The following is a 27,099-nucleotide window of genomic DNA, read 5'->3' as shown; positions in this document are numbered from 1 at the left end:
CCGCTCCAACATTCTTGCCTGGAGAATCCCATGGGCAGAGGAGCCTGGCAGGCTACAGTCCATGGGGTTACAAAAGGGTTAGACATGACTTACTGGCTAAACAACAACAGCATCAGTACATGCGTGCTAGCTAATTTAGGGGGTTACAGCCCCCTTAACAGTTCCAACCTGTGGAGTGAGTGGTGCACAAGACGTGGGCATAGGCCAGGGAACGAGGTGTCATTCCGCAGGTCTGGACCCCTTGATCCCTGCATTCTTCTCCCATAATCCTTTAACCGCATGGGCAGAGGGCAGCCTGTGGGGGAGTGACCATCCTGCTGACAGTACAGAAGGGAGTTCTTCCCCTTGGTATTTCACTGGGCAATGATGGAGCAATGTCATATGGGGAACCGTGTACATCTACTGGAGTGTCCCCAAGCCCAGTGTCTGTTCAGTTTGACTCTTTGCAACCCCATGGACTGCAGCATGCCAGGCTTCTCTGTCCATCATCAACTCCCAGAGATTACTCAGACTCATGTCCATAAAGTCAGTGATGCCATCCAACCATCCATTACTCTGTCTTCCCCTTCTCCTCTGCCTTCAATCTTTCCCAGCATCAGGGTCTTTTCCAAAGAGTCAGTTCTTCGCATCAGGTGGCCAAAGTATTGGAGCTTCAGCTTCAGCATCAGTCCTTCCAATGAATATTCAGGACTCATTTCCTTTAGGATTGACTGTTGGATCTCCTTGCAGTCCAAGGGACTCTCAAGAGTCTTCTCCAACACCACAGTTCCAAAGCATCAGTTCTTCCTGTGCTCAGTTTTCTTTGTAGTCCACCTCTCACAGTGCACTTAGGAGGTGCTCAATAGGTGTTTGATGAAAGACTAAACAAATGCATGGACACTGCAGCTGGGGAGATCAGAACAGGAAGGGCAAAGGCAAGGGGATCATCATAATTGGAATTCTGGGTTCTTCAGCATGCCTGACCACCTCCCCTTTCCTTTTTTTTTTCCTTTTTCCCTATTTTCCAGATGTGCTTTTTCTTCTTTCTTTTCCCAACATTCCAAGTAAAGGGTACCAGGCCCACTGACCCCTTGCTTGGTCAGTGACAGATGGGAGAGCAGAGGCAGCTGGGTGCTGCTGGAGTTTATCTCAGAGCTGTTGAGGTTGGCGGAGGGGGTCAGCTAGCAGGCTGAACCCAACTGGCATCTTAAAGGCAAAATGCTGGGCAATGTTTTGCAGCTTCAGCACAACAGAGGTCCTGCTTTCGGAGGGAGACCGATAAACAATGGCCCCACAGCTTAACAGGATTGAAATATGATGCTATTCAAAGGGGATGTCAAAAGGATTAATAGCCCATCTCCTCCTAGCTTGGTGCTAAAGCCACGCTCCTGCCTCAAGTTAAATCACGCTTAGCCTGTGTGCTACATTTTAAATCTTCTCCATTAAGTGCAGACCATCACCATCACAGCGTGGGGCTGGTTCTCCGGGACCCTCTGCATACTAGTACAATGCTCCAGTTGGGTCTTTTTAATGGGGACCAAGCTGAGCACCTGGATAGCAAGCGCAGCTCAACACATTGAGTCTACAAATGCATATCTGTCCCCTTTCTTGGGACATACTTCTGGACTTGGGTCGAAACGCTCGAGAAAAACAAGTGTCTCAGAAAATAAAGAGACACAAATAAAGGGACAATGATGGACTCCACTGAATGCCAAGTGACAAGAGCTGAATCTTGTCACATATCCTGCACATAAACAGACTTATGGGGGAAGAGGGTAAGTCAAGGTAAGGGTGATGGAGCAGGTTGTTTAAACAAAGACAGTCTAAGCTTCTGCGCCAGCGGTGGTCGGGTCCTATGTTCAGGCAGGCACACCCCATGAACGTGCTTTGTGTCCAAGTTCGGGTTAAAATGGACACGACTAAGCAACTGACACTTCACTTCAGGTTAAAATAACCCAAGATGCTAAGTTCAGCACCTATGGATTTAAGAGTTTCATTCTCTAAATAGGATACTCCTTTTCCGAGTGGTGCTTCTCAGTACACAGACGGGACCCAGAGATGATGGCTCTCCGTGTGGCCTGCTGAATGAAGAGCAGTTTATAATCCTGACTTTTAGGCTGAGGACAGTGTGGCCTCCTTGCTTCCTGGTGGAAGGAATGATTCACTCTATCCTTCCCTTGGTATCCCTTTGTGAGGAAAACCGACTGCCTCTCTCACACAGAAAGTGGACTCCCCCCCTTTACTGAGGTGTGAGTGACAAAACTGTAGATATGTAAGGTTTACAAGGTGATGTCTGATAGCATCAGTTTGAAGGGATTACCGCAATCGAGCTAATTCACATGTCCTTCATCTCGTATAGTTATTTCTTTATGGTGAAGACACTTGAGATAAACTGTCCTAGCAACTTTCGAGTATCCAGTACAGTATTATTAACTCTAGTCACCATGCTATGCATTAGGCCTCCAGAACTTATTTATCTTATAACTGAGTTTGTACGCTTTGAGCAGCATCTTTCCACTTCCTCCTGCCCCCAGTCTCTGGTCACCACCGTTCTAGTCTCTGTATCTGTAGATTCCATCCCCCTGCATATATAAACGATACCATAAGGTATTTGTCTTCCTCTGTCTGGCTTATTTCATTTAGCATAATGTCCTCCAGTTTCATCCATGTTGTCAGAAATGGCAGGATTCCCTTCTTTTTCAAGATTGAACAATATTCCACTGTATATCATATTTTCTTTATCTGTCAACAGACATTTAGCTATTTTCATATCTTGGCTGTTATGAACAATGCTGGGATGAACTTGAGGGTGCAAATATCTTCTCCAGATAGTGATTTTATTTCCTTTGGATGTATACCCAGAAGTGGGATTGCTGGATCATGCTGCTGCTGCTGCTGCTAATTCGCTTCAGTCGTGTCCGACTCTGTGTGACCCCATAGACAGCAGCCCACCAGGCTCCCCCGTCCCTGGGATTCTCCAGGCAAGAACACTGGAGTGGGTTGCCATTTCCTTCTCCAATGCATGAAAGTGAAAAGTGAAAGTGAAGTTGCTCAGTTGTGTCTGACTCTTTGCGACCCCATGGACTACAGCCCACCAGGCTCCTCCGTGCGTGGGATTTTCCAGGCAAGAGTACTGGAGTGGGGTGCCATTGCCATCTCCATTGCTAGATCATACGGTACCTCTATTTTTAATTTTTTGAGGAACCCCTATACTGGTTTCCATAGTGGCTGTACCAATTACATTTCCACCAGCAGTGTACAAGTGTTCCCTTTTCTCCACATCCTTGCCAACAATTATCTTTTGACTTTGATAACAGTCGTCCTAACAGGTGTGAGGTGATATCTCACTGAGATTTTGATTTGCATTTCCCCAATTAGTGGTGTTGAGCATCTTTTCATGTTCCCCTTGGCCATTTGTCTTCTTTGGAAAAATGTCTATTCAAGTACTTTGCCCAATTTTTAATAGAATTATTTGATTTTTATTATTGAGTTGTGTGAGTTCTTTATATATTTTGAATATCAACCCCTTATCAGATATACGGTTTGCAAATATTTTCTCCCATTCAATAGGCTGCCTTTTCATTTTGCTGATTGTTTCCTTTGCTGTGTAGGAACCTTTTAGTTTGATGTGGTCCCACTTATTTGTTTGAGTTTTTGTTGCCTGAGCTTTGGGTGTCAAATCTAGACAATCCCTGCCAAGACTGACATCAAGCTTATACCCTGTGTTTTCCTTGGAGTTATTTTATCAGGAGACGGTAGGGAGGTAGATAGTTCTCCTGTCCTATCCAAGTGCCAAAAAAGCTTGAAGAAAACTGTCCTTTGGAGAGGGAGACATGATCGTCCTCACTTAGCCTCCCTAATCAACATAGAGCTTTCAGACACCAAAGTCAAAGTCAAGGGTCGTTACTTTGTGATCTAAGCACATATATCTCTCCATTCCCTTTTAAGACCTTTGATAAGATCCAAATTGGTCAAATTGATGTTCAAACCTGAGTAAGGAATTGACGGACAGAGACAAACTGTGGCGGGCCCTACTCCCTACTTGGGGGTCTGGAGCCCTACTCCCTACTTGGGGGTCTGGAGCCCTACTCCCTACTTGGGGGTCTGGAGCCCTACTCCCTACTTGGGGGTCTGGAGCCCTACTCCCTACTTCGGGGGTCTGGAGAAGCACTTTCTTCCCACCTGGCTCATCTCATGGTGGGCCCTCCAGAAACAGAATAAACGATTGGGTGGAAGACAGCAAAACCGCATAAACCCAGAGTTAACCTCTGCTAATACGTGTACTTATTCCTCTACACATGCATCGATAGATGTCTGGAAGAAAGAATACACACACATACTATGTGCATAAATATACTATGTATATATGTATATAATACAGTACTCATAAGCTATATATATATATATATAATGTGTATATCTACATATATTTGTATAGTTTATATGTTTGTATACACTCACATATACATGGGGTCATAGTACATACTTATATATGTATATACATCAGTATATACCTGAATTTATATATATGTGTATACATAATACATGTATGTGTGTATGCTAAGTCACCTCAGTCATGTCCAACTCTGTGACCCTGTGGTCTGTAGCCCACCAGGCTCCTCTGTCTATAGGATTTTCTAGGCAAGAATACTGGAGTGGGTTGCCATGCCCTCCTCTAGGGGATCTTCCTGACCCAGGGATTGAACCCACATCTCTTACATTTCCTGCATTGGCATGCGGGTTCTTTACCACGAGTGGCACCCGGGAAGCGCAACATAATACACAGTATATCTTATATGCTTACATAGTATAATATATATCTTATAAACTTACATCTTGCTTGGTGCACTCAGCAACAAATCGTGAGCGTATTTAACAAAATGGCCACATTTCTGAGACACCTAGTGTAAAGTGCAAAATCAGGAGCGTTTCTTTTCCTGAAATTTTGGAAGGACCAAACCTTTCATCAATATCATTAATAGTCAAAAATCTCCAAAGCTCTAAAAAAGTTAAAATTCAGTTAAATATCAGAGCCAGTGCTTGTTCTGTCAGCAGAGTAATCCCTAGTCACGAATAAAAATTATATCTCTGCCTTTAATTGCTACATCATTATCCCTGGACACCTGAGATATATATGTAAATTCAATATTAGCTATTAAAATGTGCATTTGTTTTCAAAATGGCCTTATCCAGCAAATGACTTTGCAAAATTAGGAAGAATAATAATGGATCAGGAGTGAGGAATAATAATCAGGTATCCCGACATCCCTGTAAATCACCGTGCACACCCTGTGTGGGGGGAACGTAATTATATAAAAATAAGATGAACCACAGTGTGGCCTCCGGAGTTTGCCATCTTGAATGAATTACAGATATTGGAGTCCTATCTAAGAGAAGTTATTAAGGAGGTTTTATGGCTGGCGTGGGCTTCCCAGGGAGCTCAGTGGTAAAGAACCTGCCTGCAATACAGGAGATGTTCAACCCCTGGGTTGGGAAGATCCCCTGGAGGAGAAAATGGCAACTCACTCCAGTATTCTTGCCTGGATAATCGCATGGACAGAGGAGCCTGGCAGGTTACAGTCCTTGGGGTTGCAAAGAGTAGAACATGACTGACTACGCACGTGTGCATAGCTGGAGTATGACAGGAGTCTAAATAGAAGCGAACTATCCTGCTAAGAAAGGGCTTTGGGTTTGCTTGGGCAGCAGCATTCCTTTCTCATGGTTAGGCTGTGCCCTAACACAGAGTGTGACTTTCCTTTCTTTGAAGGAAAAGAACCAGCAAAAGAGAAAGAGCGTGAAGGGAAACCCTCTAACATCTGCAGGAGCTGCTGCCACCCCGTCAGTCACTGGAACCATGACCGGCTTTGGTGACAACGAGGAGTCTGTTGGGAGTGTTCAACACAAATTCATAAATGGGGGGGGTACCCCCTCTTTCCCTGATGTCTACTTCCGCTTCATGGACTCTTTCAGCCCTGGGTTCCCAAGGAGAAACATCAGCTGGCCAGCTGTCTCAGGTTCACTGCCATGTGGGATTGCACCAAGCATATGGTTTTTTCCCCTTTTATTTATTTTTAATCAAAGCATAACTGCTTTACAGTGTTGGGTTGGTTTCTACCAAACATCAACCAGCCATACCTATGTCCTCTCCCTCTTGAACCTAGAGCCTATAATACAGAGCGAAGTAAATTAGAAAGAAAAAAACAAATATCATATACTAACACACATATATAGAATCTAGAAAGATGGTACTGATGAAATTATTTGCAGGGCAACGATGGAGATACAAACATAGAGAACAGACTTATGGACATGGTTGGCGGGGAGGAAGGAGAGGGTGGGACGTACGGAGAGACTAACATGGAAACATACATCGCCATTTGTAAAAGAGATAGCCAGTGGGAATTTGCTGTATGACTCAGGGAACTCAAACCAGGGGCTCTCTAACAAGTATGTTTCTCTACAACAAGCACTTGCAAAAGGGAAGACAAGGAAAAAACCCAGCAGACCTGAGAGATGCATCATTCATGATGGAGGCTGAAACTGCCGAGCACTACAGCCTGGGGTTGAACCTTGTAGCTGTTCTCATTTACTCCAGGTGGCAGCCAGTTACCTGCAGTAGGAAGTGACGGTGTGCAGGCAGCAGGTTGCTTTGGTCAGAAAGGGAGCTTCCTGCCACCACTGAGCAGGGTCTCCAGCATCCTGCAATCCCGTCCAGCTTTGAAAAGGGACTTTGTCAACAGTTCTTTCCTGGCGGTTCAGACAGTAAAGAATCCCCCTGTGATGCAGGAGACATGGGTTTGATCCCTGGGTCGGGAAGATCCCCTGGAGAAGGGCATGGCAACCCACTCCCATATTCTTGCCTGGTAAATCCCATGGACAGAGGAGCCTGGTGGGCTACAGTCCATGGGGTTGCAAGCAGTTGGACACGACTGAGCGACTAACACTTTCACTTTCTTTCACTGAAGGGGAAGCTTTTGCCACCTGCTTGTCTGTTTCCCAGAGAGAAGCCCTGCAGGCACTTTGCCGTCGGTTCACTCAGTTTAATGAGAATAACCCTGTGAAATAGTGTTCTTTCGCTCAGCGACACATGCGCCTGTCTCCGCATGGAGCATTTGTTTTGCACTAGCTGCTCTTAGACTCTGCATCTAAGAGTCTCTCCATGCCCTCTGCCCCAGGACAGGCTGAACGTTGTGAACCAAAGCTCCAGCACATCCCTGCTGAGGTCTAACCAGCTCTGAAGAGGTGGCTTCTTGTGGATTCCCTGCTCCTTGCCATCTGGGGAGGTGGACTTGGATGATGCTCTGGGCTCTGGCTGCTGCGAGGGCCCTGCACCGGTTTCTTTTCCCTCTTGGCCACTTTAGGTTTTCACTGGGAAATTAACTCCTGGTTCTTCCAGTAGGATGGACAGAGTCCTATGGAGCAGTATTCCAGGCAGTGCTCCCTCTCCCGTTTTATCCATCTACTATCTACAACCCCCACCCCTTGAAACACAGGCACTCTGAGGGCTAGTATTTGCTGGGCCAGAAAGTGTTTCCATGCTCTTAACATCCTCCAGGAGCTTTGCCCAAACCTTGCCCAAGAGGTGAGCTCAAGGAGGAGCCTTTACAGTGGAGGGGATGACGAAACTTATTTGCAAAGCAGAAATAGAGACACCTATGTAGAGAACAATACAGATATCAAAGTCGGGAAGAGGAGTGGTGGGATGGATTGGGAGATTGGGATTGGCATATATACACTACTATGTATAAAATAGATAATTAATGAGAACCTACTATGTAGTACAGGGAACTCTACTTAGTGCTTTGTGGTGATCTAAATGGAAAGGAAATCTAAAAGAGGGGATATATGTATATCGAAGAAAAGCTATGACAAACAAAGACAGCATATTAAAAAGCAAAGATAACACTTCGCCAACTAAAGTCCGTACAAAGCTGTGGTTTTTCCAGTAGTCATGTACGGATGTGAGAGTTGGACTATAAAGAAGAATTGATGCTTTCTAACTGTGGTGCTGGTGAAGACTCTCGAGAGTTCCTTGGACTGCAAGATGACCAAACCAATCAATCCGAAAGGAAATCAACTCTGAATATTCATTGGGAGGACTAATGCTGAAGCTGAAACTCCAATACTTCGGCCATCTGATGCAGAGAGCTAACTCACTGGAAAAGACCCCGATGCTGGGAAAGACTGAGGGCAAAAAGAGAAGGGGACAACAAAGGATGAGATGGTTGGATGGCATCATCGATTCAATGGGCATGAGTCTGAGCCAACTCTGGGAGATAGAGGAGAACAGGGAAGTCCGCAGACTGGTGTGCTGCAGTCCATAGCGTCACAAAGAGTCAGACATGACTGAGCAACTGAACAACAGCCTATGTATGTGTGTATCTGACTTACTTTGCTGAGCAGCAGAACTAACAGCATTGTAAAGCACCTACACTCCAATAAAAATTAATAAAAGAGAAAGGAGGGGAGGGGCTCCCACTCCCCTGGGATGGGAATCACATGACAGGCCAGGCCCTAAGCAGCCTCCAGTCTCACAAAATCTCATACACATGACTGAGGACAGTCTTACCTATAAACGCTTATTGGCACTTAAAAAAAATGAGATATAACTGACATAGACTTGGCTTTTTTTTTTAAACAAAGTATTATCTTCTCCAAATTTGTCATCTCAGTTGCAAAAGGGAATATGTGCCTGATACATGCTACTCTGTGCAACTGGAATAACAAGTAACCATATCCATGGATGGGGTGACGATGGACACTTGAATGTCTGGTACCCTTGGTGATGCCCCACTGTAGGCAATCCTGCTGGGTGTCCTTCATTTGCTGAGAGTCCTCTACTGAGATGAAATGGGACAAAAGAATTCCACAGAGCAGCCCTCTCCTGCTGCCACAGGATTTTCTCCTTCCTTATGTTTTATACCTTCTTGGATCATATTCTAACTATTCACTTCCACATTGATTTCTACCACTAGAGGTAGAAAGGCTGGACGACAAGTGTCTTACTTGGTTTCTCTCCTTAATGTGTGCCCAGGGGCACATGCTGCCTGGCACGTGGTGGGTTCTTTGGGCCTTCATTCTATAGTTCATACCAAGCGCCTGCTCTGTGCCTGGCACTGAGGGGCACAGTGGTGAACAGGACACATGGCCTCTAAAAGAACTTGAGAGTCTGTCTAGTTCAACACTTTCTTTTAATAAATGATGACAAAGGCCCAGGGAGGGAAAGTGCCCTGGGTACCACAGCCAGAACCAGATACAGTCTAGCGCCCTCTCCTGGACTGACCAGCTAGACGGCTGCTTGATGAATGAGCAGTGTGTCTATGAGTTGGTCCATTCAGTGCTAGAGGGCTTCTCAGGTGGTTCAGTGTTAAATAATCTGCCCACCAATGCAAGGAGACACAGGTTCGATCCCTGGGTGGGGAAGATCCGCTGAAGGAGGAAATGGTAACCCACTCCAGTTATTCTTTCTTAGAGAATCCCATGGACAGAGGAGTCTGGTGGGCTACAGTGCATAAGGCCCCAAAGAGTTGGACAAAGCTAAGCACACACACATGCATGCACAGATTTGGTGCCAGAAGCTGGCTATGAAGACCAGCAAAAGCAGAAGGAAGGGAGACATAGCAACAACAAAGGATTTGGAGAGAAGAGATAAGAACGGGGGAAGATCCAGGCCAGGTCAGTGCATGCTAACATCAGTGGCAGGACATCAAGTCCCTGCCCCCCAGGCAGCAGGGGAGCTGAAGGACTCCAGCACTAGTCTCTGGTAGAGGGCCAGTGCCCAGACTCTGGTCTCCTCATTGAAAATGAAGAGAAAAACTCTTGCCTCTTGAGTTTGCATAATTAAAACTGAAGAGCAGAATTTGCCTTTCAACTTAAGCCCCATGAAAATGCATAGAAAACTCCTAAAATATGACTCATTATTACACAGATAAATCATGTAGGTCCCTTGACTCCTACTTGCGGCTGAGTTTTATGCTGTAAAAAAAAGCAGATACAGCTATTGACTACTTCCACGGTCAAAACTCAGCTTCTTGGCAAGATCCAAAGGCCTCACTGGCTGGAATTTGTCTGCGTCTCCAGACTGCTCTTCCCCCACTTCAATCCTACATCCTGGCCACAGCAAACTCCCCAAAGTTCTTCTCATATGCCGTTTTGTCCTGGCCTCTTTCTTTTGGGCGCTTCCCAGGTGACTCAGTCATAAAGAATCTGCCTGCCAATGCAAGAGATACGGGTTTAATCCCTGGGTCGGGAAGATTCCCTGGAGAAGGAAATGACAACCCACTGCACTATTCTTGCCTGGGAAATCCCATGGACAGAGAAGCCTGGTGGGCTACAGTGCATGGGGTGCAAAGAGTCAGACACAACTGACTGACCAAACAGCAACCGCTTTTGCCCAGACAGCCTAGAGTACCCTTTTCATCTTCTCCACTTGGCTAATCCAGACTCATCCCTCCCAACTCAGCTCCCATGTCACTTCTTATGGGTATCATTACTATGCCCTAACCCCACACCCAGAGCTGGAGAAGCTATCTACCCTCCTAGAGGTCTCTATACTTACCTTCCTTGTAGCACTTACCACACGCCTGTTGCCTCATCTCTTGTCCAGCAGTTATGTCCTAGCTCTGTGCCCCTGTTGTCTCCCATGGCCTCACCATATCAGGCACTCAGTAAAGGTTACCTGAACGTGGTCCATGCCTTCCCCAATCCAGCCTCATAAAAGGCTGCAATTTTTTTTTCTTTTACAACATAATTTGTAGTTGCTTTGAAGTATTGTACCACACAAATACCTTTGCAGTATCATACCATGCGAATAACCTTATGAGTTATTTAACTGGCTTAGAAGATTCCCTGGAGAAGGCAAAGGCTTCCCGCTCCAGTACTGTGGCCTGGAGAATCCCATGGACTGTACAGTCATGGGGTCACAGAGAGTCGGACACGACTGAGTGACTTTCACTTCCGCTGTTGTTGGACATTTAGATTATTTTCAATATTTTAAGACTCCTATTTTGATACTAAAGGAATTACCATAGCCATCAACTAGCCAACTGAGATTTCCCCTAAAACCCAGCAAATCAAACCTCAGTGAAAATAAAGCAAGGCTACTTAGGATGCTGGTAATCACAGTGTGAGTTGATCAATGTTCCATTTGGAGGACAGCAAGGACTGCCTTATCAGAGCAGCATGACACACACCCCAGATTCGTCTATTGATAGGTCTCTGGGTACGTTTTATCGAACTAGTTCTCTTGGGGGGGAGTTCTGTTCCTGAGTCACGTCTGCCAGGAATCCCACATAAAATGGAAGAAGAAACCCAGCTGAAGGCACTGGTGGCCTGGTTAATAAGCTCTGCTCCGGTGAAGGCTTCTCCTCCCCACAAAGGGAATCCCAGATGGAGCCTAGGCTCAGACACGCACAGGTAAGACAGCAGCCCCAGGCCCGTAGACCCCAGGACTGAGGGTCTGTTGAGGTTCATTGCCGTTGCATCACAGTCCCAGACCTAGAGGTCTCCATAAAAGCCAAGGCCAGAATCAAGGCCTTTTCTCCCAGCCTTCTGCTGCACCCTGCTATCAGGCAAAGCAGAGACAGACCACCCAGAACTGCTGCTAGGTCGTCTTTGATGGGAAGAAGGTCACGGTGAGGCTGAGTTTGTTACCATCTGGGGGTGGTTCCCATAGTCTATTAAGAGGCAGTAGAAGTTCATTAACATCAAAAGAGCTTAAGAAAAGGTGGGGGACATCCCTGGTGGTCCAGGGGTTAAGAGGCCACACTGCCAATACAGGCAGCACAGGTTTGATCCCTGGTCGAGGAACTAAGATCCCACATGCCATGGGGCACAGCCAAAAGATTAAAAAGAGAATGAAAAGATGGAGTAAAGAGATCATTCTTCCTTGTCCATGAAGGAAGCTCCCAGATTGGGGGAGGGGAGAGAAAGGGTTGCCTAGAGTCTTTCCTCGGAGAAGGCAATGGCACCCCACTCCAGTACTCTTGCCTGGAAAATCCCATGGACGGAGGAGCCTGGTGGGTTGCTGTCTATGGGGTTGCACAGAGTCGGACACGACTGAAGCAACACAGCAGCAGCAGCAGCAGTCTTTCCTAGCGACGTGGGATGGTGTCAGTTCTACGAAAGTGGTCAGACTGAGGTGGGTATGCTGGAAATTCTGATGAGGCCTCTAAGGGGGGCAAGGAGTACAGTTCTGTTACTTACTAACATCCGGGCCTTGGGGTATTTTGGTCTTAGTTTCTCCACCCATAATCTATAAGATGGGAATCATACCTACCTCATGGACTTAAGAGAACAGAATACACACAGGTGCACACACAGAGCACACCTGTAACTCATCAATGATGATTCCCAACTTCAGCTTCTTTAAAGGGAGAAACAACGACCTCTTCTGGAATTTTGTGCTTCTTTCTTTCTACCACCATCTATAGCTGTCTTGACCACATCTAATCGAACTGCAATTATTTATTTATTTGGCTGTGCAACATGTGGGATCTTAGTTCCCCGACCAAGGGTTGAACCTGTGCCCCTGCAGTGTAAGAGCAGTGTCTTAACCACTGGACTGCCAGGGAAGTCCCTGAACAGCATTTTTAAAAAGCAATTTACTCCTGAGTCTTTACCTTAGTTTCATTGAATATGTGTACAACAGGCATAAACAGGTTTTGCAATAACCACAAATGGCTCCTAGCAAGCAAAGGACTTGGCTGCTGGGAGACAAGGGGCCCCAGCAGGGTGGTCAAGGAACTGCTGGCCATGCAGAGGCTCCGTATCTCAGTGGAAAGCAGTCAGTTGCTCTGCCCACGCACCCTTGCCCTGAGCACATGGGTGTGCCCTGGCCTGACTTCCAGCTGCCCCTGTCTTCAGTTCTCTGCCTGAGGACCTCCTCTCCCTGCTGGAGCTCACTTTGCCACTTGAACAGCAGGTGCCATAGAACAATGGAAATTCTGACAGCAAGGACAGATGAGAGCTGGTGTATAAAGACCCCAGCCCCCTCACCTGTAGGGCTGGATAACCCTGAGGCATGTTCTGCATGGGCTCCCGATGTTTCTCCAGCAGGATCAAATTCCTGTCTCCCACAGTAGTACCTGGCTTAGAAGCGCACCCTTGCTTGCATCGCTGCCTCCCCTTTCATGTCTCATTTTCCTGAAGCCCTTCTGGTGTCCTCCCACCTCTCAGATAAACTATTTTTTCCTGAGTCCTAGGCTCAATTTGCTTTTGCAAAAACCCAAACTGTAACAGTCTCAGATGTGAGCCTTGCTCTGGGAATGGAACAAACAGGGCAATGTGGTGCTTCAGTTATATGAAGGTCGCCATATACACAACCCTGTCTGTGGGGGGCTGAATAATAGCCCCCAGTGATGTCCTGATGCTAATCCCCAGAACCTGTGTATATGTCACTTTGCATGGTAAAAGAGACACTGCAGATGTGACTAAGTTAAGGATCTGGAGATGGAGAGATGATTCTGGCTGATCCAGCTGGGCCTGATCCAGTAATGAGAGTCTTAGAGAGGCAGGAGGGAGTGAAGTGGGAAGCAGGCCATGTGACAACAGAAGCTATGGGAAGCACAATCAGAAAAAGAAGATGCTGGCTTTGAGGATGGAGGGAGGCACCACGAGCCAGGGAATGCAGGCAACCTCTAGGAGCTAGAAAAGGTAAGGAAATGGGTTCTCTCCTGGAGCCTCTAGAAGGAATCAGCTGTTGATACCATGAGTTTGGCCCCCTCAGACTCATTCCAGACTTCCAACCTCCAGAACTATAACAGAATAAATATGTGTTGTTTTTTTAAAGCTGCTGAGTTGATGGTAATTTGATACAGTAGCAAAAAGAAACTAAAGCTTACCATCCAGTCCTTGCATTACCTTATAGTGGATACAATTTATCCCCATTTTACAGATGGGAAAACTGGAGCTTGCTCACCTGTGGAACAGCTTGGCCTCAAGGCAGAAGAGCTGGTAAGTGGCAGAGCTGGGATCAAGCTAGTGTGTCTAACCTGGACCATCAAGTTCCCTCCACCCATGATTCCAACACTGATTCCAGGAGACCCACTTGCAAAGCCAGCCTCTTAAGGTTGGGCTTCCTGGTTCTACTGTGTCCACTAAAAGGCTCAACAACAAACAAACATGCCAAGGCTTGCAAAGATGATAGGAAAAGCTCCTGGGAGCTTATATGAGGACAAACCCTACCTCAATACTCAAGTTATAACCTGCTTAGATGAGGCTCAGGACAGGTTCACTCATTCTATTTTGGACTGAAATGGGATAGTCAGGTGCTGAACAGAATACAATTCTAATCATATTTCAAAAGAAATATAAATACTCCAGTGGGGACTTCCCTGGTGGTCCAATGGTTGAGAATCTGTCTGCCAATGCAGGGGACACAAGTTCAATCCTCGGTCTGGGAAGATCCCACATGCTACAAGGCAACGAAGCCCGTGCACCGCAACTACTGAGCCCGTGCTCTGCAACAAGAGAAGCCCCCGACTGCTGCAATAGAGAAAGTCTGCACAGCGATGAAGACCCAGCACAGCCGATAAACAAATGCTCCAATGCGTAAGACAAATGGAATTGCTGCTCAAGTATTACTCAATGATAGTATGTATTTCACTGAGCTCCTGCTCTGTGCCAGGTATGTGCTAGATGCTGGGGAAATCCAAAGAATTATAAAGAACTGCCTTAGTGGTGTAGAAGACGCAGGGCAGGAGGCAGCACACACACACACACACACACACACATAAATAACTGGCATACAACAGGACAGGCCCTGTATTTCTAAGTCAGCCTGGGGATCTGTTCCTGAGGACCTACTGTGTGCAAGACAATGAGTTGGAGCTGGGAGAAGATAAACCATCCCTGCTATGAAGTAGCTAACAGGCTTGGTGAGGTTAACAAATAGGTAATGAACACATATTACTCATTCTTCACACATTTATTTGACAAATAATTGCTGAGTGCTTCCTACATGTCAACACTGTGCCAGGGATGCTAGAGTGATGGAAATGTACTAGAAACAGTGGAGGCTGAAAGGAGAGGATGGTCGGTGCTCCTTGGAGGGTCAAAGGGAGCCTGATGGTAAGATGAGTTGCAGTCCAACAGCTGAGAAGTATCCCCAGGATGCAGAATGGGTGAGAAATCTTAGCTTCACATCTATGCTTTACTATCCCATTACAGTAATCTAATTGGTGTGTTTGACCTATGCATCTTCTCTGGGGGAGGCCACAAGTGTCCAGTAGCAGTGACAGGGTTTTAACTGTGGTCTTTACTGTATCTCTGCACATGTGGAGTGACTCAATGCCCAGGCAATTGAGCTCAGCCTGTTTTTCTCAGGTTCATTCCCACCACTGAGACACTGTCTGTTTCCAGTTCCCGGGGAGGTGCTAGGGGTCAGAGCCTATACGGCTTTCAGCTCACATTTTCCCTCCCATCATGCATTCCGCAGGCTCTTGCTCTCATATCTGATAGGAAACTTGCAGGATGTCAGATGTGACAAACAGGGTTTTAAAACAGCCAAGGGAAATATAAACAAAGAGATCTGCTTTTCAGATTCTGGTATGAACAGTTCTGGAAAAAGAAATGGAGAGAGGATTTTAATGGACTTAAAGAAACCAGTTCAAATGAGAGAGACCAGGTGCTGTTGGTGGAGCTGCTGATACTCTGTATGCATCTTATCTTTTATGATAAAAACAAGCGTGACATACACCCTGTGTTGAGTTGTCTGCATTTTGAGATCTCCTGGGTCTCGAATATCATAAGCATTAACATAGCCAAACACATTCGGGGTGAGTGAGGAATTTATAGTTTCAGGGTTAGGGAATTGTACATTCCTTAAGGACTTCCCTGGTGGCTTAGAGGGTAAAGCATCTGCCTGCAATGCAGGAGACCCGGGTTCAATCCCTGGGTCGGGAAGATCCCCTGGAGAAGGAAATGGCAACCCACTCCAGAATTCTTCCTTGGAAAATCCCATGGACAGAGGAGCCTGGTAGGCTACAGTCCATTGGGCTGCAAAGAGTCGGACACGACTGAGTGACTTCACTTTAACTTTCACTTAAAAAAAAAAATATTCTTTTAAAAAATGAATTTTTTTTCCCACTAAATGTATATAAGGACTTCCATGGTGGTCCAGGGGTTAAGACTTTGCCTTCCAATGCAGGGGTATGGATTCAACCCCTGGTCAGGGAGCTAAAATCTCACATGCCTCGAGGCCAAAAAAATCCAAACATAAAACAGAAACTGTATTGTGACAAACTCAAAAAGACTTTAAAAATGGTCCCCATAAAAAAATCTTAAAAACAATTAATATATACATAACAACAAAATGTGGTATATACACACAAAGAAATATCATTCAGCCTTAAAAAGGCAGGGAATTCTGACACATGTGACACCATGAATGAATCTTAAAGACGTTATGCTAGGTGCAGTCAGTCACAAAAGGACAGATGTTGTATGGATCCACTTACGCGAAGGACTTAGAGTAGTCAATATTCACAGTGACGGAAAGCAGAATAGTGATTACGGGGGGTTGAGGGAAGAGAGGAGTGAAGACAGTGTTTAACGGGGACAGAGTTTAAGGTTGAGAAGAAAATGTTCTGGAGATGGGCAGTGGTTGATGGCTGCCTAACAATGTGAAGGTATGTACTTAATGCCACTGAACTGTACAGATAAGAATGGTTAGAATGGTAAATGTTATGTTACAGTTATTTTTCCACTATAAATAAAAATGTAAGAACTGCAAATGCCACTTTTGAGCTGAAATAGAATCAGTAGGATTTGGGAGCTGAAGGGGATTGTAGTCATGAGTTGATCAGTTTGGACTTTCCAGATGTCAGTGTGAGGTTGCAATGAATCAGCCAGGGGTAACCCAGTCATTCCAGTTCTAGATACATACCCAGGAGAAATGAAAGCATAATTTCACAAAAGACTACTTGTATACAAATATCCACAGCAGCTTTATTCAAAATAGCCCCAAACTGGAGCCCATCCAAATGTCCATCAGTAGGAGAATGGATAAACCGATCGCAGTGTATCTGTACAATTTACTCTTCTCCAGTTCTAAAATGAATGAACTGTTGAAACACACAACTTGGATGAATCTCAAAATATTTTGCTAAGTGAAAGCAGCCAGATATAAAAGTATGCATACTGTGGGATCCATTTATATGAAATTCTAGATTAGGCAAAACTCATTTATATGGATAGAACTGAGAACAGGCGTTGCCTGGAGGGAGGGCAATCTGGGGTAAGGGCCCAAAGAGATTTTCTAGGATGATGGAAATATTTGGTATCTCAATAGGGGTGTGAGTGGCCTGAATGTAATTCATTTGAGCATTTGTCAAAACTCCTCAAACTGTATACCTAAGATCTATGCATTTTGCTGTGAGAAAAAATAATTTCACAATTTGTATAGAAATACAAAAAATCTCGAATAGCCAAAGCTATCTTGAGAAAGAAGAATGGAACTGGAGGAATCAACCTGCCTGACTTCAGGCTCTACTACAAAGCCACAGTCATCAAGACAGTATGGTACTGGCACAAAGACAGAAATATAGATCAATGGAACAAAATAGAAAGCCCAGAGATAAATCCACGCACATATGGACACCTTATCTTTGACAAAGGAGGCAAGAATATACAATGGATTAAAGACAATCTCTTTAACAAGTGGTGCTGGGAAATCTGGTCAACCACTTGTAAAAGAATGAAACTAGAGCACTTTCTAACACCATACACAAAAATAAACTCAAAATGGATTAAAGATCTAAATGTAAGACCAGAAACTATAAAACTCCTAGAGGAGAACATAGGCAAAACACTCTCCGACATACATCACAGCAGGATCCTCTATGACCCACCTCCCAGAATATTGGAAATAAAAGCAAAAATAAACAAATGGGACCTAATTAACCTTAAAAGCTTCTGCACAACAAAGGAAACTATAAGCAAGGTGAAAATTCAGCCTTCAGAATGGGAGAAAATAATAGCAAATGAAGCAACTGACAAACAACTAATCTCAAAAATATACAAGCAACTCCTGCAGCTCAATTCCAGAAAAATAAATGACCCGATCAAAAAATGGGCCAAAGAACTATATAGACATTTCTCCAAAGAAGACATACAGATGGCTAACAAACACATGAAAAGATGCTCAACATCACTCATTATCAGAGAAATGCAAATCAAAACCACTATGAGGTACCATTTCACGCCAGTCAGAATGGCTGCGATCCAAAAGTCTACAAGCAATAAATGCTGGAGAGGGTGTGGAGAAAAGGGAACTCTCTTACACTGTTGGTGGGAATGCAAACTAGTACAGCCACTATGGAGAACAGTGTGGAGATTCCTTAAAAAACTGGAAATAGAACTGCCTTATGATCCAGCAATCCCACTGCTGGGCATACACACTGAGGAAACCAGAAGGGAAAGAGACACATGTACCCCAATGTTCATCGCAGCACTGTTTATAATAGCCAGGACATGGAAGCAACCTAGATGCCCATCAGCAGATGAATGGATAAGAAAGCTGTGGTACATATACACAATGGAGTATTACTCAGCCATTAAAAAGAATACATTTGAATCAGTTCTAATGAGATGGATGAAACTGGAACCTATTATACAGAGTGAAGTAAGCCAGAAAGAAAAACACCAATACAGTATACTAATGCATATATATGGAATTTAGAAAGATGGTAACAATAACCCTGTGTATGAGACAGCAAAAGAGACACTGATGTATAGATCAGTCTTATGGACTCTGTGGGAGAGGGAGAGGGTGGGGAGATTTGGGAGAATGGCATTGAAACATGTATAATATCATGTATGAAACGAGTCGCCAGTTCAGGTTCGATGCATGATACTGGATGCTTGGGGCTGGTGCACTGGGACGACCCAGAGGGAGGGTATGGGGAGGGAAGAGGGAGGAGGGTTCAGGATGGGGAACACATGTATACCTGTGGAGGATTCATTTCAATATATGGCAAAACCAATACACTATTGTAAAGTTTAAAAATAAAATAAAATTTAAAAAAAAAATAAAATAAAAAATGTTTGTTTTATTCAGTCACCAAGTCATGTCCAACTCTTTGCAACCCCATGGACTGCATCATGCCAGACTTTCCTGTCCCTCACCATCTCCCAGAGTTTGCCCAAGTTCATGTACATTGAATTGGTGACTCAATTTTAAAAATATATAGTTATAAAAAAATATCACTTCCCAGAGATTCTGGTTCAATAGGTCTGGAGTGAAAGCCAGGCATCTGCAGGTTTAAAACATCCACAGGTGAGCTGCACAGTCAGCGGGGTTCCAGCCAGCCCACTCCATCCCACCACATTGGCCTAAGGTGGGAAATGCCTTCCCAAACCCACTTCTCCCTGCATCCTTCACCCTTGAAGGAGGCAGGTGGTGCCTCCTTGAACCTTGGCTCACAAGTCACAAGTCATTCTTCTTTTTCCCTCTATTTTTTTGGCCATGCCACGCAGCATATAGAATCTTAGTTCCTTGACCAGGGATGGAACCCATGCCCCCTGCAGTGGAAGCAGAGTGTCCTAACCACTGAACCACCAGGAAGTCCCATAAGTGACTTCTTAGATGTGGTCAACAAGGCTGGAAACCATGTCCTTTCTCATGCAGAGGCCAGGGACAAGGTTCTTGGGAGTGCAGACTGTGGGGTCTGAATGCCTGGGTTCCAATCCCACCTCATCTCTGACCAGCTGAGGACCCTTGGCAAGTTCATATGCCTCAGTTTCTTTCCCTGTAAAATGAGGAGGTTGATGCTATTAGGGCATTAGCAACCTTGGAGGGCAGCTATGAGGATTTAAGAAGTCAATACAAAAACATAATCATGTTTTTTATTTTCTACCATATTTAATGCTTTGGTATCTTGGGGGTCTTTGGACCTGGGGAGGGACTGCTGCTCCCAGGGTTGGCTAATTCCTTGAGATAACAAACAACTTGCCTCTGACCATGACTTATTTAAACTTGGAGGATAATTGCTTTACCATATTGTGTTGGTTTCTATTGTACAACAACACGAATCAGCCGTAAGTTTACATATGTCTGGGCTTCCCTGGTGGCTCAGCAGTAAAGAATCTGCCTGTAGTGCAGGAGACGCAGGAGCCATGGGTTCGATCCCTGGATCAGGAAGATTCCCTGGAGGAGGAAATGGCAGTCCACTCCAGTATTCTTGCCTGGAAAATCCCATGGACGGCGGGGCCTACAGTCAATGGGATCACAGAGTGGGATACGACTGAAGCAACTGAGTACAGTACAGCACATACGTATGTCCCCTCCCTCTCGAACCTCCCTCCCACCTGCCACCCCATCCCACCCATCTGTTGTCACAGAGCACCAGGTCGAGCTTCCTGTGCTATACAGCAGCTTCCCACTAGCTATCTGTTTTATATATGGTAATGTATATGTTTCAATGCTATTCTCTCAGTTTATCCCACCCTCTCCTTTCCCTCCTATGTCTCTATTCCTGCTTTGCAAATAGGTTCATCAGTATCATTTTTCTAGATTCCATACATATACACTCAGTTCAGTTCACTTGCTCAGTCGTGTCTGACTCTTTGCTACCCCATGGACTGCAGCATACCAGGCTTCTCTGTCCATCACAGTCTCCTGGAGCTTGCTCAAATTCATGTCCATCAAATCAGTGATGCCACCCAACCATCTCATCCTCTGCTGTCCCTTCTCCTCCTGCCTTCAATCTTTCCCAGCATCAGGGTCTTTTCCAATGAGTCAGATCTTTGCATTAGGTGGCCAAAGTATTGGAGTTTCAGCCTCAGCACCAGTTCTTCCAATGAATATTCAGGACTTACTTCCTTTAGGATTGACTGGCTTGATCTCCTTGCAGTCCAAATTTGATCTCCTTTCAGTCCAAATAAAACATATGTGTGAATATATGATATGTGTTTTTCTCTTTCTGACTTACTTCACTCTGTATAATAGGCTCTAGGTTCATCCACCTCACTACAGCTAACTCAAATTTGTTCTTTTTTATGGTTGAGTAATACTCCATTGTACATATGTACGACAACTTCTTTATCCATTCATCTATCAACTGACCATGACTTTGATATGCATACACACCAATCCAGAGCCCATACCCCCAACCAGTTCCTTTCTCAAACTCCTACATACCAAGTTAGTGTTCCCTTGTCCTGAGTCACCCTGGGCCAGGTACTGGACAGCTAGGGGCCACCTGTATAGTCAAGAGCCTGCTGAAATTATTCAAACACTCCAACCCTGTGCTCACTAACCCTGCCTCATGCATTGTTTCTGAGCAAACCCTAATAAAGGCTGTAGCCCCTGCTTTCTTCCTGCTTAACAATCCTAGTACTTCCCCATGTGGCCCTGCATGCTTTGGCATGATGCCCTACTCTTGGAAACCATTACTAACAAATCACCTTTTCAGCAGCAATTATCTCCCAATCTATTAGCTTTGCTATACATGAATAAAGCCAAAATTCTGGGTAGTTGTTGTTCAGTCACTCAGTCGTGTCTGACTCTTTGCAACCCCATGGACAGCAGCACACCAGACTTCCCCGTCCTTCACCATTTCCCAGAGTTTGTTCAGACTCATGTCCATTGAGTCAATGATGCCATCCAAACATCTCATCCTCTATCCTGCTTTCAATCTTTCCCAGCATTAGGGTCTATTTATTTTTTTTAATGAAACCTTTTATTTACTTATTTAGCTGTGCTGGGTATTAGTTGTGGCATGTGGGATCTATTGTAGTTCCCTGACCAGGAATCGAATCCAGGCACCCTGCATTGGGAACACAGGAGTCTTAGCCACTGGACCACTAGCGAAGTCTCTACACTTTAATACAAGCATAAGAAGAGTGCCTGGCATGTAGCAGGCCTGCAAAAAGTAGAGTCTTTGTGTAACTGAACGCTCTGCTACTTTTTCCCAGCACTTACCATGATCTGTAATTAAGTAGGTTAGGGGTTGGTTGCTCTCTATCTCCTCTAACCTCTAAACTCTGAGAAGAAAGGCCCATGTCCATTTTTTTATTCATACTATACTATATTCCCAGCACCTAGTCAAGAGCCAGGCAAAGAGAAAGGCTTAGCAAAGACCTGATGAACAAAGGAGAACCCACTGGTTGTGCAGTTAAGCCCTCTTTTCACAGTTAATGAAATCTAAGCCAGGGAGGGGAGGAGACTCACCAAATCACACCACCCATTGGATTGGAGCTAATGTGTCAGGTCCCTTGACTCTCAAGAACCCTTCTCCCATTCCAGGTAGTTGCCCCGAAATCTGAGGTCTGACTTTGTAAGATGTGGGGAGCAGATAAGGCCCGAGAACTGTTCAGTTGTGCAGATGACAAAGCTGCATGGATGCCCAGGAAGCTCTGCACTGCCTTCTTGCTGGGCTGCTGTCCTTCGCCCACCCCACTGACACTGTTTTTGGTCCTTACAGTCTCCTGTCACCACTCAGCAGCTTTATCACTGGTGCAGACCGTGAAACTATGCTGGACTTGGCAGCCCACAGCCTTGGTCTCTCTTTACAGGGCAGCTGGCTCATGGGATCCCACATCAGTCATTCCCGAGACATGGATGTGGCCTCCTCTTCACATGATATAATTGCCAAGCTTATTGCGACCCTTCCTGGAGGGAACCCTGGAGCAGTTTCCCTTGGCTTCAGGGTGGTGGGTGCCTGTCATCACCAAGACCTAGCAATGGGTCCCTGGGGTGACTTAGAGGCTGTCATCAACTCTTGGAATTCTTGGATTCTACTCCTAAATCCCCAAGCCAAAGAGACTGGCTGCTGGTCTCATGGGTGAGCGATTCATGGGACAGTCAAATTCTACAACTTGGAAGGTTCATTTAAGTTGATCAGGGAGATATTTCTGCCTTCACTGGGAGTCTTGCTCACTACTATTCAGGGTCTAAGAACCATTTTAAGTTAAATAATGGCCAGGTCTCCAAAAAATGAGACATTTGATTATATTAGAAGTCCCTGAACACAGGAGATAGCAGCCTGGGGTAAAGGAAAGGGTTGAGGCTTTGGGGACAGACAGATCTGGGTGGAGGTCCCAGGCCGGCCTTTTGGCAGCCAAATGATTTTGTCATGTGACTTAATCTCTCTGATTCTCAGTCTTCTTTACAAAATAAAAACGATAAGATCTATTATGCAAAGCAAGGCACACAAAGCTCTTGTCACAGTGCCAGGCACACAGTAGGTTCTAAATGAATGCTGAAACATGAAGATGATGCTGTTGATGATAACACTCCAATGGCATGCATCCTTTCAGCTTACTCAACCCTTTTCTTATATATGTGTATAAACTTACTTATTTTGTTATTGAGATATAATTCTCATGTCATTAAATTCACCCTTTCAAGCTATATAATTCAGTAGTTTTTAGGATATTCTCAAAATTGTGCAGCCATCTCCATTATATAATTCCAGAACACTTTCATCAGCCCCAAAAGAAACCCCATACCTATTAGCAGTCACTCCCCATTCTTCCCTCCCTCCAGCCCCTGGCAACCACTAATCTGCTTTCTGTCTCTATGCATTTGCCTAGTCTGGGTATTTCCCATGAATAGACTCACAAAGCATAGCCCTTTGTGTCTGGCTTTTCTCACTTAGCATAATGTTTTCAAGGTTTGTCCATGTCATAGCAGGTAGCACAACTTCAACCCTTTTTCTTGCCAGATAATATTCCACTGTATAGCTCTATCACTGTGGTTTGTCCATCCATCAACTGATGGGCACTTGGGTTGTCTCCACTTTTGGGCTCCCATTCTTTTTCATTTGATCCTCACAACCTTCTCTGCAGGAGAACCTAGCAGGTACAGTCTTGTTCACTACAGAGATAGGAACTGAGGCTCAGGGTGGCAAAGTGACCTCCCTGTGGTCACTCAGCTGCTTAGACACATGTTAGGGATCCAGGTCAATCCTCCTGACCTCCTCAAACTCATTCAGTGTCTCCAGGCAAAACAAGAAGGATGGTGTTTGTCAGTGTTTGTATGTGGAGGGAATCCAACAGCATATTACAGAGCATTTCACTGGCCTTGAGGGCAAAGGAATGAGCATAATTAAGGATCATCTTGCTTTGTAACCCCAGCAGGGGAGACAGCAGCCGATTCCAAGTGGATCTGTGCCAGCATCTGGGGAGGGAAGGCAGCCCATTCTCACTAATGAGAAACCCAGGAACAATCCAATCTCATCCTTGGGCTTTGCCTGGGGATTCTCAGTGGCAGGTACTGGTTACCCTTCCTTCCTCCTTCACCCCAACACATCACCTTGGATTCTCCATCATATCCTTTACATTCTTTGCCCCTTTTCTGTGCGTAGGGACCTGGAGGGCCAACCATACACGAGAGCAAAGCCAACAGCAATCAGAGCAAAAGAAGATGGAAATAATCCACATGGCAAGAGGGGAGCCTCTATCCTAGCCAAGACAGGGCCAGGATTTACTCTGGACAACCTTGGCTATTCCCAGAAAGTTCCCATTCTCACGTGATTAATGAACAAACAATGACCGAGCATGCACTTTGGTTCAACATTCTTTCATCAAAATATTTCTTGGCACCTACTGTGTGCACGTCAGACCTGGGGCACCAGAAGACAACAGAGAAAGACAAATGGGTGCAACTCCGACATTCAAATTCTCATGATGGAGACAGATTGTGAGTGCATGCTGTGTGCGAAATGACTTCAGACGTCTCCAGCTCTTTTGCAACCCCATGGACTGTAGCCTGTCAGGCTCCTCTGTTCATGGGATTCTCCAGGCAAGAATACTGAAGTGGGTTGATGTGCCCTCCTCCAGGGGATCTTCCTGACCCAGGAATCAAACCCCGGTCTCCACCACTGCAGGCAGATTCTTTACCATCTGAGCCACTGGGGAGACAAATCAGAGGGATGCAAACAAAGGAGAAAAAAGGATGTAATAATGGAAGGGAATGAGAGGGGGGAGAAGGGGTGGAGTCAGGCTGCCCCACCTGACCAGGTGCTACACTGGTCCAGTCATCGAGGGTATGGGGTGTGAAAGACCCAGAAGCACCTTCCAAGTGGAAGGGCCAATACGGCAGGAAAGTACAGCCCAAGCAGGGGCGGGGGAAGATTTCTAGGGAATGCCTCCCTCATTAAAGTCCTGACGGCTCCATCCCCTCTCCAGTCATCTCCTGCCACGTGTCTAGGGGTCACCCCTCAGGCTCCCTCCCACTGCTGAGCATCTGTGACTCCCTGAGGATGTGACTTCTGGGCTGCCCTCCCAGTGTCAGGTCAGGGTGTAGCCAATCTTACCGAGTGAAGGCTGCACAGCCTGGTGACAGCCTGTGGCTTTTGCTCCTGCAGCTGTGACATCCCCAGAGGAGAAACAAACCAGCTGTCCCAACGGGTCAGACAAAACAGCCTAGTCAAGCCACTCGTTTCAAATAACTGACACCAAGGGACTGACCCCACTGCCAGCACAGAGCACCTTCGAATGAGGGAGCAAGGATGCTTGATGATAAAACTGCATTCAGGGCATCTGCAGATAATTGATTTTCTTTTTATGCCAAACCCCCACCACTGCTGCCACAGAAACATTGATAACATCAACCCCAGTCAGCTGAGAACCAGTGGCTGCGACTTTTGGCCTCGTTCCTCCGTTCAAGCTTAGAATCGCCAGCTCACCCTAGAGCGTGGCATGGCTTGGGGCTGCATGCTGTCTGTGTCCAGCAGCAGCAGCACTGGTGTCTTCACGAAGCAATTCTGCAACAAGACCCGGTCAAAGGACCTACTACACTCCTGCTGTATGGCTGCCCTGAGCCTGGCCACCTGACCTCCTGGAGATCCTGTAAGCACCCTCCTGCTTTTGTGTTTTTATATTTGCCAGAAAGCAATCCTGTTGTCTGTACCAAAGCACCTGGATACAGGTGATATGTTAGATACAGCCAGAGAGGGGGAGAATGGATTCTTTAGGTGGGATCAAAGATGACTGAGCTTTTAAAGATCTTCAGTCTGGGGACTTCCCTGGTGGTCTGGTGGTTAAGACTTCACCTTCCAACACAAGGGGGTGTAGGTTTGATCCCTGGTCAGGGAGCTAAGATTCCATATGCCTCATAGACAAGATAAAAACCAAAATATAAAACAAGCAATATTGTAACAAATTCAATAAAGACTTTATAAATGTCCACATTAAAAAAAAAAAAAAAAAAAAACTTTAGAAAAGATCCTCAGCCTGAAACTCTTCAGAAAGAGATAGACAGCTAAGGAATTGACCTGTCAAAAGGGAAGGCTGGACCCAATCATGTCCAAAGTTCTTCCTTTTCTTGATATGACAACTACCAGTCCACGTTACAGCCTGGCTGGGAATACTGGACAAAGGATACTGGAGAGAAAACCTGACTTTTTTTTCTTAGTCTACTTGTCAGTTTGGAGGAAATGGATGGAAATAAGTGAACCATGCAGTGAAGGCTGGGGGGTGGGTGGTGGGCTTTTGTGTCAGAGCCAGAGAGTGAATGCAAATCAACTCAGAGCTGTTCTTCTCATTGTGGTCTTGACCTTTTTGACGTCACACACATCAGAGCAATTCTGCCAGTTCAGGCTGCATCAGTCACTCCGTGGGGATAACATGTCTCCCCAAAGAGAAAGAAGACAACACTCTCAGGCAAGGATGTTCATTTCTAGGCAGCAGAAGCTCCAAAGTCATAAAAGGCCAACAGTAATTAGAAAGTGTTTTTGTAATATTCTTCTCTCTGAAGGGAGTACCTTAAAGGTGCCTGGAGATTCAGGCAATGGGAAAATAGAAGGTTCTGAAAAGAGCTCCTTTGAATCTGCGCCCCTCGGCTTATTCTCTGGCAAAGGCAGACACACAAATGAAGGGTCTGATTTTCCAATTCTCAGAAAATACAGGGCAAGAACTTTCTGGGTGGAAATAAGGTTGACAAAGAAAAGAAAGGCAGTGAATTAAAAAGGAGATGTAGACATTCATTTTCATTTTTACTTTCAGATTCCTTCCCAAGCATCATAACACTAGGATATTTTGAACAGTCCTTTAAACAAAGGGATGAGTGCTTTGTGCACTCAGGAAAACCCTACTGCCCTGCTCGGAATATCTGAAAAGCAAGAAAAGTGGATGGTGGGCGTATCTCATAGCCTGACATGAGCAAATCAAGAGTGT

The 27,099-nt window shown here is 45.5% G+C and overlaps 1 protein-coding gene and 1 long non-coding RNA gene across 5 annotated transcripts in view; one reads left to right on the top strand and one right to left on the bottom strand.

The window, feature by feature from the left end:
- The window catches only part of KAZN (kazrin, periplakin interacting protein), a 1,338,251-nt gene that overhangs the window by 417,236 nt on the left and 893,916 nt on the right, over window positions 1-27,099 (bottom strand). The gene's annotated exons all lie outside the window — the stretch shown is intronic.
- Window positions 891-25,641, top strand: LOC147356415 (uncharacterized). 3 transcript variants are annotated; one of them, XR_015143250.1, is made up of 3 exons: window positions 891-11,394; window positions 13,874-13,932; window positions 25,518-25,641. It is a non-coding gene; the product is annotated as an uncharacterized LOC147356415 (long non-coding RNA). The 3 variants fall into 3 exon arrangements; XR_015143248.1 differs by lacking the exon at window positions 25,518-25,641 and adding an exon at window positions 14,352-15,673; XR_015143249.1 differs by lacking the exons at window positions 891-11,394; window positions 25,518-25,641 and adding exons at window positions 11,983-12,118; window positions 14,352-15,673.

Source organism: Bos grunniens, chromosome 16 (assembly GCF_055505025.1).
Source record: "Bos grunniens cultivar Pamir isolate PY7600 chromosome 16, Bosgru_T2T1.0, whole genome shotgun sequence".
Taxonomy (NCBI): Eukaryota; Metazoa; Chordata; class Mammalia; order Artiodactyla; family Bovidae; genus Bos; species Bos grunniens.
The sequence above is the reverse complement of the archived record's forward strand: the minus strand, read 5'-3'. Positions and strand labels throughout refer to the sequence as shown.